The 12895-nt window shown below is 44.1% G+C and overlaps 1 long non-coding RNA gene across 1 annotated transcript in view; it reads left to right on the top strand.

Moving 5' to 3' along the window:
* Positions 1–12895, top strand: part of LOC148137416 (uncharacterized) — a 107042-nt gene that overhangs the window by 78792 nt on the left and 15355 nt on the right. The gene's annotated exons all lie outside the window — the stretch shown is intronic.

Below are 12895 nucleotides of genomic sequence, written 5' to 3'. Positions count from 1 at the left end.
CCCTGTAACCTCCTCCCTTCCCTGTACTCCCTCCACATATTTGAAAGGTACTGCATTCTAGATTACCATCCCTATTGCTGTAAATTGCTTCAGTGTCTACAACATGCTTTATTTCGGTACTGTAATCCTCTTTAACTGGATACAAAGTCATACAGCACGGAAACAGAACCTGTGGTCCAACTCATCAATGCTGCCCAGGTTTCCTATATCGAACGAATCTCATTTGCCTGCGTTTGGCCCTTTTCTCTTCAAACCTTATCCTCTCAATGTACCTCTCCATGTTCCTGCCCAAATGTCTTTTCCATGTTGTAACTATTCTTGTTTCTCCCATGTGCCTCTGGCAGTCCATTTCATCTATGCACCATCCTCCGTAGATAATGTTGCCCCTCAGCTCCCTCTTTAAATCTTTGCTCTCTCACCTCCCGTTTATAGCCTCTAGTTTTAGACTCACTTCCCCTTGGCTATTCACCATTCTTAGGTATGGTTTTGTAAAACTTTATAACGTCACTCCGTAGCCTCCTCTGCCCAAGAGAACTATTTAGGACAATGTTACAAATATCTCTAACAAAGCGCTGGACAATGACGGCAAGTGTCCTAAATGCCACTTTCGCCACCCTGTCCACCTGTAACTGTGCCCCTTGGTCTCTCACTGTTCGACAACAGTGGCCAGGACCCTCCCATTAACTGTGTCATTCATCCCTGGTTTGTCTTAACAAAATCCAAAACCTGAATTAAACGCCATCTTTCATTACCTGGTCCACTGGCCCAGTTGGTCAGTGTATTCACTGCATTCGATAACTGTATTCACTGCCCACTACACCATTAATTTGATCATCTACAAACTTACTAACAATGACTCCTATATTCTCAACCAAACCTTTTGTGTAGGTGATGCATATCAGTGGAACCAGCCCTGAACCTTCTGGCACACCGCTGGTCACAGGCCTCCAGTCTGAACAACAACGCTTTCCCACCACCCTCTGTCTCCTATTGTCAAGCCAATTTTGTATCCAGTTGGCTAGTTCCCCCTGATCCCATGTGAACTAATCTTACGAACCAGTAAATCTGTCAAAGACCCTGCTGACTTTAGTGTAGACAATGTATGGTCACCACTTCAACAAAAGTATCAAGTTAATGAGACCTGACTTTGTACGCACAAAGCCGTGCTGACTATCTTTCATCAATCCTTGCCTTTTCCAAATGAATGTGACTCTTGTCTGGCAGAATCACTTCTACAACTTACCCACCATTAGGCTAATTGCTCTTTAGTTCCCTGGTTTTCTATGGCAGCCTTTCTTAAATAATGGAATGAAACCATATTCTTGTCATAGAGCCATAAAGTATGGAAACTGACCCTTCACTTGATACCCACCATAATCTCAAACTAAACTCATCCCAGCTGCCTGTTGCTGGCCCAAATCCCGCCAAACCATTCCTGTTCACATACTCATGCAAATGTCTTTTAAACGTTGTAATTGTACCCACATGCACGCCTTCCTCAGGAAGTTCATTCCACACTCAAACCACCCTCTGTGTAACAATTTGCCCCCATGTTTTTTTTAAATCTCTCTCCTAACTTTGAAAATGTGGTCTCTCCTCTTGAGGATCCCCCACCCTGAAGAAAAGGTACCTACCATTAAATTGATCTATATATCACTTTTTTTCATTAAAAGGACTCAGCCTATCCAGCCATTTTTCAATCTCAAGCCTTCCATACCCAGCAACATCCTGATTAATCTCGTCTGAACCCCTGCAGCTTAATAATATCCTCCCTATAACTGGGCGGCCACAACTGGATGGAGTATTGCAGAAGAGGCCTCACCAATGTCCATACAATCTCAACATGACGTCCCAAATCCTACACTCAATGGACTGCGCAATAGTCAAACATACTGTCTTATCCATCCTGTGATGCAAACTTCAAGAATTATGTAACTGAATCTGGAGGTCTCTCTGCACTAAAACACTAACTGAGGCCCGAACATTAATTGTATAAGCTCTACCCTTGTTTGTTGTACTAAATGTATTTGATGCATTTATTCAGATTGAATACCATCTACGGTTTTTCAGCCCATTCACCCATATTATCAAGGTCCCTTTGTAATCTTAGCAAATCTCCTTCACTGTCCACTATGCCACCCTCCAGCCTTCCAGAACCTCACACTTGGCTGTTGATGGTACAAATACCTTTGCTAGGGGCTCCACCATTTCTTGCCTAGCATCCCACAATGTTCTGTGATACACTTAATGAAGTCCTAGGGCTTTCAATACATTTGTGTTTAAAACCTCCAGCACCACCTCTTCTAAAACATACACTCTTTTCAAGTCATAGAGATGGACAGCATGGAAACAGAGCCTTCGGTCCAACTCGTCCATGCTGACCAGGAGATCTAACACATCCATCCCATTTACCTCAAAACCCTTGTTATTCATATTCCCATCCAAATACCTTATAAATGTTGTCATAATATCAGTCTCTGTTACTTTCTGTCTCAGCTCATTCCATACACGCATCACCATGTGCATGAAAAAGCTGTCCCTTCAGTTCATTTTAAACCTTTCCCCTCTAACCTTAAACCTATGCCCTCTAGTTTTGGACATCCTAACCCCTGGGAAAAGACCTTGAATGTTTACCCAATCTATGTCCGTCATGTTTATATAAACCTCTGTCAGGTCACCCCTCAGTCTCCGATGCTCCACGGAAAATAACCCCAGCTTACTCAGCAACAACCCTGGCAACATCTTGTAAATCTGTTATGAGCACTTTCAAATTTCACAATATCATTCCTATAGCAGGGTGACTGGAATTGCAGAGAACTCAAATTGTGGTCTAATGTATTACTCTTGTTCCCTGAGTTCCCCAGTCTTTGTCCACAGTAAATTCTGGAGTGAAAAATTTGTTTAGGGTCTTAATAAATATCCTGCAGATCCACACATGAATTGTCTCATTGATATTTAAGGGCCCCAATTTTGGCCTGAGGTACTCGTTTACTTTTAATATTTTATACAATCACTTTTGGAATCTCCTTATCCTTCTCTGCCGAGGCTTTTTCATGTATCTTTTCTGCATTCCTGATTTCTACCCAAAGTGTATTCCTACAGCCCCTGTGATCCTCAGGGATTCCCTTGATCCAGCTGGCTATACCTGACATTTGCCCCCTTTTCCGTGACCAGACCCTCAATATACAGCCAGTGTTTCCAAATGCTGTCAGCATTGACCTACACACAAACAGGAACATGTTGGCGCTGAACGCTCAAATTATCTCACTTTTAAAATATTCTCACTTGCCAGACGTCCCTTTCCCTGCACATACACTCCCCAGTCACCTTTTGAAAGTTCCTGGCTAATACTATCAAAATTGGGCTGGCCCCGTTTTATAAACTGAACTTGTGGATCAGGCCTGTCCTTTTCTAGAGCTATTTGTAAACTGGTAGAACTGTGGTTGCTTTAGCAAAATGCGTTCCCACTAACACCTCAGTCCCTTTCCCGATCTTGTTTCCCAAGGAGTGGTCAGGTTTTGTCCCTTTCTCTTTTCAGACCGTTTACATATTGACTGGGAGTTTTCTGGAACGCAATTACCAAATTCCTCCCTTGCAAACGCTGAACACTGGCAGTCCCAGTCTAAGTTTGGAAAGTTGAAAAAAATCCCTAAAATTACAGCCCTATTATTATGATTGATATTTGAGATCTCCCAGCATATTTGTTCCTCAATCTGCCACTGGTTATTCGCGGTTAGTAGGACAATCGTATCAAAGTGATGACACGTTCTTATTTCTGAGTTCCACATAGCTTAATTGGGCGATCCCACTGGAATATCCTCTCTAAGTACTGCTGTGATGATTCATGCAATCAAAACCCACCACCACCACACATCCTCTCTTGCCTCCCCTTCGATGCTTCCTATAGCATCTCTACCATGAAACAATGAGCTGCCAGCCCTGCCCCTCCCTCAGCAGTGTTTCTGTAATAACTATAATATCCCAGTCCCATGTTCCAATCCATGTCCTGACTTCATCTTCCTTAGCTGTCAGGTCCCTTGCAATGAAATAAATGCAGTTTAATCATCAGTTTCTCCCCCCCCCTCCCATTCCCTGTTATGTTCTTGCCTGCCTTGTCTTTTGAAATTAACTTGTGTACCAGCCTCAATCTTCGTTCTGACCTTACAACTGTTTAAGGTCCAATACCCTGCCAGACGAGTTTATATCCTCTCAAGCAGCTCTAGTAATTTACCCCATCAGGATATGGGTCTCCCTCCCGCTCCCAGTTCAGGTGTCTTCTTCACCATGCCTACCTGTGCTGACCCCTTCAGGGATCAATGGACTTATCCACCAAGGTCCCTGTGTTCCTCAGTACGCCGCAAGGACTGACCATTCATTATGTCTGTCCGTTGCTTATCATACCTCCCACAAGTTATTACCTCACATTGATCAGAAATAAGCTCTGCTCAGATTCTCTCTGATTGACATCGGACTGCAGCCTGAGACCATCCCCCTCACTGTGAACAACACCCTCACCTTTCATGTCATCTGCAAACCGACTAATGACACTTTCCGCTTTCACATCCAAGTCATTAATGTACATCATAAACAACAATGGTTCCTGCACAGATCCCTGTGGTACACCTCTGGTGAAAGAATTTCAAACACAAAGACGTCTATCCGCTAATTTTACATCCAATTTGCCAGCCTGCCTTGGATCCCAATGGCTCTTTACCTTTGGATCAGCCTTCCATGACGGACCTTGTCAAAGGCCTTATTCAAGTCCATGTAACCCACATCATCTGCACTGCCCTCATCAATATTCTTAGACACCACTTCAAAAACTGAATTCCTCAGACAGTATCTTCCTCTACTCAATCCGTGATGACTAAGCTGAGTTGATCACTACCTTTTCAAGTGTTGATTCATCCTCAGAATTGTTTCCAATAATGTCCCTTCCCCTGCTGTCAGTTTCCCTGTTCTGTAATTACCTGGCCTATCCCTGCTGCCCTTCCTGAATAACGGAACCACATTAGCGATCCTCCAATCATTCGGCACTTCACCTGTGGCCAGCAAAGTATTAAATATATCCACTAGGGCCCCAGTAATCTCCTCCCTTACCTCACATAGCAGCCTAGGATACATTTCATTGGGCACTGGGGATTGTCTCCAACTTTACGCCAAAGAAAACATTTAATATCTCCTCGTTATTGATCGTACCAGGTTATAGAACCTCACTATCCAAAATGAAGTCCGTGGCTATAATGTGTTTCTCCTGTGTGAATACAGATGGGAAGTATTCATTGAAGACCTCACCTACTTAGTCTGGCTCCATGCACAGATTGTCCCTTTGGTTTCTAACAGGCCCCACTCTTCAGCTGGGAATCCTCTTCCTCTAACTATACTCATAAAATACCTTGTGACCTTTCCTTAACAGTATTTTATGAGGATATTTCATGGCCATTCTTTGCTACTCATTTTTAAGGACCCCCTTGCACTCTTGATACTTCTGAAGAGCTTCGCCTGTTTCCATCATTCTGTACCTCCTTTATCCAGCTCACAGTATCGCTTGACCAGTATTCGCTCTTCAGGGACCACACTGGCCCTGAATTCTCACTGTATCACTTTAACATTTTTCATCTTTCCGAATGTGAACGTAACTGCAAATAGATCACCCCAGTCTGTGTTTGCCAGACCCTTTCTCCTGATAGTGAGAATGCCCAGTGACAGTGATATTATAACAATTAGGGGGCTTCCCCAAATTTGGCCTCTTCACTTCTGCACTATTCTTTTTCCAAAATGACTTTGAAACCTAGTTTTTATGACCACCATCGCCAAAACTTTACAAAAATCCTTATGTTTGCCATCTTGTCCAGCACCTACGGCCCACTCTGTCTGTAACATCCAGCCCTGACTGACCTCCCCATCTGTGTACCTTCCTCCAGCCTTTGCAGCACATGATGTCACTGTAACCTTCTCCAGTCCTCACAGCACTCCTCCATCCTGTCCTACAGCACCCCATTACCTCTAACCTTCCACCATCCATTTCACCTCCCTTTCTGTACAGAGTCCTTCAGTTCTGTAGCGTTTCCTGCCAACCCTCCCTTTGTGTAACGTTCTGAAGCCACTTGAACCGTCCCAATATCTGTAACCTTGCCCTCTCTTTCCATACCTCTCTGTCTCTGTAACAAACTCCCTTCGCTACAATGTTCCTTACCTCTGACCACTTCCAGTCAGTACTAGCCTTTCTAGCTCTCGAACATCCTGCATCCACTAAAACCATTCATGTGTCTGAAACCTCCTCTCAATTGTTGTAACAACTTTCATTCACACAACTGTCTCTCTCTATAAACACAGCCAGTCCATAGAATCCTTGCTAACTCTGGAACCTCACCCAGTGTGTACAACTCTGAGTAGTACTAACTTCATTCAGTCTCCCCAACCGTCCCTATCTCTAATTGCCTGGAGATTCCACAGCCCTCCCTATTGCGTTAACCTCCTCCAGTTCCTCTCATGGACACCATCTATGTAACCTTGTCCTATTCCTGACTATATATTCCTCCTTTTCCAATAAACTCTTGTGAACTTTGGAACCTGGTCTAATGTCTGCAGTGCTCTGTATAATCAGACACAGGGATGGCTCAGTGGTTAACACTGCAGCCTCACTGCGCCTAGGACCTGGCTTCGATTCCAGCCTTGGCCGACTGTCTGTGTGGACTTTGCATGTTCTCCCTCTGATCGTGTGGGTTTTCCCGGGCGCCCTGGTTTCATCCCACAGTCCAAACGTTGCACGATCAGTGGATTGACTATCATGAAGTGTGGTTTAGGTGAGTTAACCATGAGAAATGCAGGGTTTAATGAATAGGTAGAGGGGTGGGTCTGGGTCAGATGCTCTTCAGAGGTTTGGAATGGACTGGTTGGGCTGAATGGCCTGGTTCCAGGCTGTGGAGATTCTATTCAGATTTTTGTCCAGTCCTGCCAACCATCCCTGTCCCTTGAACCTTGCCTCATCCCCAGTATTCTCCTTAACACTGTAATCTCCTCCAGTCTCTAAGACACTCCTTTTCGATGTAAGCTTCTCCAGTCCTTACAAAGATCGATAAGATATGACTGTCACCTCTTCCTGTTTTTAGAACCCTCCCTATAACTATTGCCATTTGTTACACCACTCCCAATCACTGTTCCCTCCTTAAACTCCCATGAACATTCATATCTCTGAAACTCATTTGGACTGTCTCAACTTCCCTTTGACAGTTATGTGCTGAACCTTGCTCTATATCAGTGAAGTAATTTAGTCTTGGTATCCCTCACTATTGTAACCTCCCTCCAGCCTTACAGCACTGAGGGTCTGTAGAAGCTCTTTTCAACCGGACAGTCATCTCTGTGTCTGCAATCTCCTCCCCTCCCCATAATACATCTTCCCTTCCCGTAGTCCATGAAACACTCCCTAACACTGTCTTTATCAGTGTAACCATCACCAAAACACAACATTCCCTATCTGTGTAAATGCTCACACCAGTCCCTATCCCTCTAAGCTCTGTCTAACAATATAACCCTCCATGTCTGTGTATTTACCTTCAGTCCCTACATCCCTCCCTATCTGCGTAACCTTCTCCATGCATTTTTGCTTCACTCTCTTCAACGGTCCCTGTCAGTGTAATCTCTTCCAGACCTGAAAACTCTCCCTCTCTTTCACTTTCTCAGGCCACACAACCCTCACTATCTGTAATCTACTCCTATCTGAGAAACCTCCGTCTATAAACTGCTCCAACTCTTCAACTCTCCATAAGCTCCTGCAGCTCTTACAGCCCTCCCTATCCACAAAACCTCTTCCAGTCCCTTAAACACCAACAGTCTGTGGATACCCGACCACTATCCCTATCTGTGTAATCCTCTCAGGTCTCTGCAGCACTTCTGATCTGTAGAACTCACTTCAATGCCTGTGATTCTCCCAATCAAGTTTCTACAAATCCCACTATCTATTTAACACCTTCCTGTCACTATCACCCCGCCCCCGTCAATGTAAGCTCCTCCACTGTCTCCACCATCTACCCATCTCCATAACCTTGTCCAGCTTTTATACCCCCATCTGTGTAAACATCACCCTCCTCTACAACCTCCTCCTGTTAGTGCTGTGCTCCCTTATCTGTCTCCAACCAAGCTTCCTGCACCAATCTCTGAAAAATATTCCAGATTCCACATCCTCCACGTCTAAACAACTTGCAGAACCTAAGCCTTCGTATATCTATAACCATCTTCAGTCATGACTACCCTGCATATCTCTGTTTGTTCGTCCAATCGATACAAACATCTTTATCTCTGTAATCTGCTCAGCTCCCTAAAACACTCCCTGTCTGTGATTCAGCCCTGTTCCACAAACTTCCTTATCCCTGTAAATGTCTCCATTCCTCCCAAATTTCCAAACTCCATGAACCCCTGTCATCCCTGTTGCCCTCCACATTTCTGTAACCTCCTGTGGCTCAAAGGTCCTCCCACCTTGTGAAACCACCTCTCCTACCCATATCCCTCCCAGTCTGGGTCCTCTGCTCCAGATCAGACCATTGATATCTCTGTAAACACCTCCACTCCTGAAAACTCTTCCCATTTGTGTAACCTCTTTCAGACCCCATACTCTCCAGCTTCCTGCATCCTCTTCCTGCCATTGCAACCAAAACCATGTGTTTATGTAATATCCACCAGTGCTTACACCCTCCCCAACTCAGTAACCTCTTGCAGTCCTAAGAAAACACCTAAACTGTGAAAACTCTTAATTCCCTACAGTCCTCCCTCCCTCCCTCCTCAAATGCCTTCATCACTACGAAACCTCATAACTACTGAAGCCTCCTTTTGAAACTGCAAACCTCCTAATGTCTGCAAAATCCTCCTGTCCTAATATTCGTCCTTATCTCCGTAACCACCGCCACCCTCCAGTGCCGTTCTGGGGAACATGGCAGATGGGAGATTTGTGGAGTCCAGGCCGTGTTACGGAGGTAGAATCCTGGGAATTATGGATTTGGTCTAATGTCTGTGGTGTGCAGATTATTGGAGAGGACACTAATGACAGGATATATGACTACTTGGAAAGCCATAGTTAAATTAGAGACAGTCAGCATGGGTTTGTGAGGGGCAGGTCATGCCTCACAAACCTTATTGAATTCTTTGAGGATATGGCAGAATACGTTGATGGCTCATTCAGAAAATGAGGAGGCATGGGAAACAGGGAAATCTATCTGTCTGGATACAGGATTGGATGGCCCAGAGAAGACAGAGTTTGGCAGCAGATGGACAGTATTGAGCCTGAAGCTCAGTGACCAGTGGTGTTCTGTAACAATCGGCTCTGGGACCCTGCTCTTTGTGATTTTTATAAATGACGTGCATGTGGATGTTTGATAGTGGGTTAGTAAGTTTGTCAATGAAGGTTGGTGAAGTGGTGGGTAATGTGGAGGGCTGTTGTAGTTTGCAATGGGACATTGACAGCACGCAGAGATGGGCTGGAAGTGGCACATGGAGTTCAATCTGGAAAAGTGTGAAGTGAATCATTCTGGAAGGTTGCATTTGAATGCAGAATACAGGGTGAAAGGCAGAATACTTGGTAGTGTGGAAGAACAGTGAGATCATGGGGTCCATGTCCATAGATCCTTCAAAGTTGCCACGCGGATCGATAGAGTTGTTAAAAAGGCATATGTTGTGTTGGCTTTCCTGAGCAAGTGGATTGATTTTAAGAGCCATGAGGTTTTACTGCATCTTTATAGCAGCCTGGTGAGACCACACTTGGAATATTGTGTTCAGTTCTGGTCCCCTCTTTACAGGAAGAATGTGCAAGTTTTAGAGAGCGTACACAGGAGATTTACCAGGTTGCTGCCTGGAATGGAGGGCATTTCTTATGAAGAAAGGTTGAGGGAGCTAAGGCTTTGCTCATTGGAGTGAAGAAAGGGGCCGGGCGACTTGGTAGTGCTGAACAAGATGATGAGAGGCACAGAGAGAGTGAATAGTCAGAGACTTTTTCTCCTATGGCATAAATGGCTATTACAAGGGGGTATAATTTTAAGGTCAATGGAGGATGGATAAAAGGATAGAGAATGGTAGGTGGTTGGAATGTATTGACAACGGTGGTAGTAAAATTAGATACTTTCGGGACATTTAATAGACTCTTGGGTCGGCACATGAATGATAGTAAAATGACTGGTATGTAGATTAGTTTGATCTTACAGTTGGATAAAAGGTTGGTATGGCATCATGGCCGAAGGGTCCTGTGCTGTACTGTTCTGTGTTCTACATTCCGTATGGTAAAGTGGGTAATAAGCTCAGATCAATGTAAAAGGATATGGCGTTCAGGGGGAGCTAGTCACCTGGATACAAAATTGGGCTTGATGGTAGGAGACAGAGGGTGATGGGAGACATGTTGTTTTTCTGACTGGAGGTATGTGACCAGCGGTGTAGTGGGTCCCCTGTTGTTTGTCATTTGGATAAATGGTTTGGATGGGAATATTGGTTTCCTGGTAAGTAAGCTTCTTGGGTGACACTGAAATTGGTGGCAAAGTGGTCAGTGGAAAAGGTTATCTATGATACAACAGGATGAACAGTACTGCTGGGATAGTGGGTGAAGAATAGCAGATGGAGTTAATTATATATCTGTGAGGTGTTCCATTTTGGTGAAACAAACCAGGGTGGGACTTGAACAGTTAATGTTCGGGCCCTGGGTAGTGTTGTCAATCAGGGACACAGGTACACAGTTCTTTGAAAGTTGTGTCACAAGCAAACAGGCTGGCGTTTGGGATGCTTACCTTCATTGGGCAGAGCATTGAGAGTAAGAGTTGGGATGTCATGTTGTATCTGTACAAGACATTGGTCAGGCCACCATAAAAGCATTGCTGATCAGTAGGAAGAACTCATATGGTTAACTTACCTGCTTTAGGCAAGGACATCAAATATTCTAACCTGGTCTGGCCAACATTTGACTCCAGACCCACAGCAATATGGCTGACTCTGAGGACCCCTCTGGGTAATTAGCAGTGGGCTCAAAGACTGTTAGTCCAGTCAGTGACAACCACATCTCATGAATGAATAAATAAAAATACATATGTCCCTCCCTACCTCTGCAAACCCCTCCAGCTGCAGCAATCTGTACTGGCTTTGTAAGACGATTCAGGCCCTGACCACTCTCTGTAACACTCTCACCACCTCCAGCACCTTCCCCTTCCCTGTTCCTGACATGTCATTAAACCCTGACAATGATTCCCCTTCCCACTGCCCCCCTCCTGCTAGCAAACCCTTTGCAATCCCTTTAACACTTACTCCTAAAACCCTCTCTCACTTCAGGATTTTAAATACTTTTTGGTGATCTTCTCAACCTCATACTCGATTTTGTCCTGAGTGAGGGACAGGTGTGAGTTTCTCGTTGAGGTTGTCTGTTTCAATGGAATGTCCTTTTCTTGAGTGTTTTACACTGTTCCTTCAAATGTTTTCCACTGTTCATTTACACACACGTTTCAGTCTTTTTAGCCTATTTACCTTGGTTAGTTCTCCTCTTAAACTCATGTAATTGGCTATTTTTGTTTTTAATTGTAGCTTGTCCTTTCTGTGATTCACTTTAACATTTTATATTTCTTTAAACTGCACTTTATCACAATTTCCCGGAGGATCTCTCCAGGTGACATTACTCATTCACTAAGTTTCATCACACAACGGTCGATCTGACATTGTGCAACTAGGGCTGTGACTATGTGTTATTCAAAGAAACACTGAAAACAATTGTCCGAACTCTCCTTCCAATATCACTGTTGTCAGTGTGATTGTGCCAGATTATACGAATTTTGAAGTTTCACTGAATTGTCATTATGCCTTTATTAAAAATTCCAATGAGTTCCTGTTTAATGCAGCTATGAGCAATGAAATGCTGTTTGGTGGCCGAAAACTGTTCTGCTGCTTGTGACCTTGGCAGGTAATTTACATTCAGACTGACTCTACTTCATGATCTACGGCCAAATGCTTTCTCTGTAATGCCTTTGGTATCCATTATTGATAGCGATGTCCATTTTTGCCTGAATTTCCGCAAGGTTGCAAATCATTGAATATTTTATGCCCACCTTTTGTTCACCCTGTAACCACGTCACCCTGGTGTCTAACTCTCTTTTATCTCTGTCACAAATCCATCTACCTAATTGCAGAGACTTTGTCCATTCCAAAACAAAACATAATATACGTTTCCTACAATTTCCTGTCACAAACCGATTCTCTGATGTACAGTTTTAGTTAAACTTTGTCCCATCCTGTTCCTTTCTGATTGCCTTCAGCCACATCCCCATGTTGTTCCGATGCTTCACCTTTTCTATTTGGATTTGGAAAGCTCCTTTCACCTGAACCCTGTCCCTGCATCCGCTCTGTCAGTTTGAAGCTCTGTCCATAAGCCTACTAACATGATTGGCCAGGACACTGGTTCCAGCACGGTTCCAGTGGGACCATCCTAATGGATTATATTTTAAATCAGGTATGGGGTGTGGGTTTCTCTGGCTGACCAGCCTTTCTTGCCCAGCCCTAGCTGCCCTTGAGCTGAGTAACTTGCTCAGCCATTTCAGAGGGTAATTGAAAGGCAATCACTTTGCTGTGAGTATGTCGTGCAGACCACGTGAGGATGGCAGATGTCCCCAAGTGTCTTTTTGATGAACAAACGTTATTTTGGACGTCAGCAATAGTTTCGTACTTATTATTGGATTGGTAATTGCAATTTTAAAAAAGTATTGACTGCAAATTCCACCAGTTCTGATGATGGGATTCAAACCTGTCTCCAGTGAACATTGGGTGATGTTTTAGATACATGCTCTTGCAATAATACCACTAGGCCATTACTTCACCTGCTCATTGCTGAGCACTGATACCAGTGCATCAGGAACCTAAACCTGTTCTTCTGATATAATTG

Source organism: Chiloscyllium plagiosum, unplaced genomic scaffold (assembly GCF_037043375.1).
Source record: "Chiloscyllium plagiosum isolate Xiang-an unplaced genomic scaffold, Cpla_swu_hap1 HiC_scaffold_44, whole genome shotgun sequence".
In the NCBI taxonomy this organism is placed as follows: Eukaryota; Metazoa; Chordata; class Chondrichthyes; order Orectolobiformes; family Hemiscylliidae; genus Chiloscyllium; species Chiloscyllium plagiosum.
This window is presented reverse-complemented; position numbering and strand designations above follow the sequence as displayed.